Here is a 1,510-nt window from a genome sequence, read left to right on the forward strand (position 1 = left end):
CCACATAGGTGAAGTCCAAAAATTAGCTCTTCCCAAGCTATAGTCCCTTTTCTAACTTCCACGTCAGTTTCCCACCTCCAAGTCATTTATCTGTCAGCCACCAAATATGAACTAAAAGCCCATTTCTGCACAAAATTCTAGCCTCTCAAAACCTCTTTCTCTACTTTGCCAAATACTTGCTCTGAACAGGGACACACAAGAAATTTAAGCAGCTAGTGATCTTGGGTTACTTGGAATGGACCAGAAACACAGAGGATAGAAGGTAAGTAATGTTGCAAAAGTATAAAATGACCAATGAGAGCAGCTCTACAAGTTCAAAGGAGGTAGAAGTTGCTTTGGGCTAGGCTACGTCAGAGAAACCTCAGGGGGTAGTTTGAACCAGGTCTTGTGTGTTAGTTGTCTGTTGCTGTGTAACAGATTACCTCAAAACTTAAAATGACTTAGAGCAGAAACATATATTATCTCACAGTTTCTGTGGGTTAAGGATTGGGTCCAGCTTAGTAGGGCAACTCTGGCTCAAGGTCTTTTGTGAGGTTGTGGTCCAGCTCCCAGCCTAAAGTCTCAACAGGACATAAAGCGGAACCCAGTTTCAAACTCACTGAATTGGTCGTTGGCAGGCCTCAGTCCCTTGTGACACAGGCCTCTCCACACGCTTCTTCAAGCCTTGGTGCTGGCTTCCCCCAGGGTGAGAGATTTAAGAGAGAGCAAGAGTGACCAAGATAGACACCACAGCCCTTTTGTAACCTAATCTCAGAAGTGATATCCCATCACTTTTGCTCACTCAGTGGAAGCAAGTCACTAGGTTCAGCCCATATACAAGGGTGTGAATACCAAGAGACAGAGGTCATTGGGAGCCATCTTAGGGGCTGCCTACCCCTCCTTGCTGGATGGATAGTATTTAAATAAGGTATAGGAAGCATTCCAGGTAGGGAATAAGTGTGAAAGCACAGAGGTTAGAAAGGTTTGACTGGGGTGATTTGGTTGGAGCAAGGCATTTCAGTAGGAGTATAGGTGGTACCTGGAGAGGTTGTCTGGGCCCAAATTAAACTGGGTTTTCAAATGCCAGACCACAGTTTTATTTCTATCCTCTGGCTCTTGTCTCTATTCTCCCACTCAACTGTAAGCTCTGTAAGTCCAGGAACTATGTCTATTTTATTCTTAGTATATCTCTGAGATTTACAATAGAAGTTGGCCTGTAGTAGGTGATCAAGAAAATTTGTTGAATGAATAAACCTATGAAGTCAGTGTGTAAGGAGAATACAGAGTGCCAGATTTGTCATTTTCATTCTGACAGGATTCAGCATAATTACTTGTGGAGCTCCCAATCAAGATTTAAACATTGTCTCTTATTTCTAAGGTACCACTATTCAAATTGCATAGCACAAAACAAAGAGGAAAGTTGAGCTTTAATCATGTGCTACATCCTTCCCTTGGACTAAAAGCTCTTTAAACAGCTTATTCTGTTTAGTCTCAGAATCTTGGTACATAGGCAGAAGAAAACAAACTTGGT

Source organism: Kogia breviceps, chromosome 15 (assembly GCF_026419965.1).
Source record: "Kogia breviceps isolate mKogBre1 chromosome 15, mKogBre1 haplotype 1, whole genome shotgun sequence".
NCBI lineage: Eukaryota > Metazoa > Chordata > Mammalia > Artiodactyla > Physeteridae > Kogia > Kogia breviceps.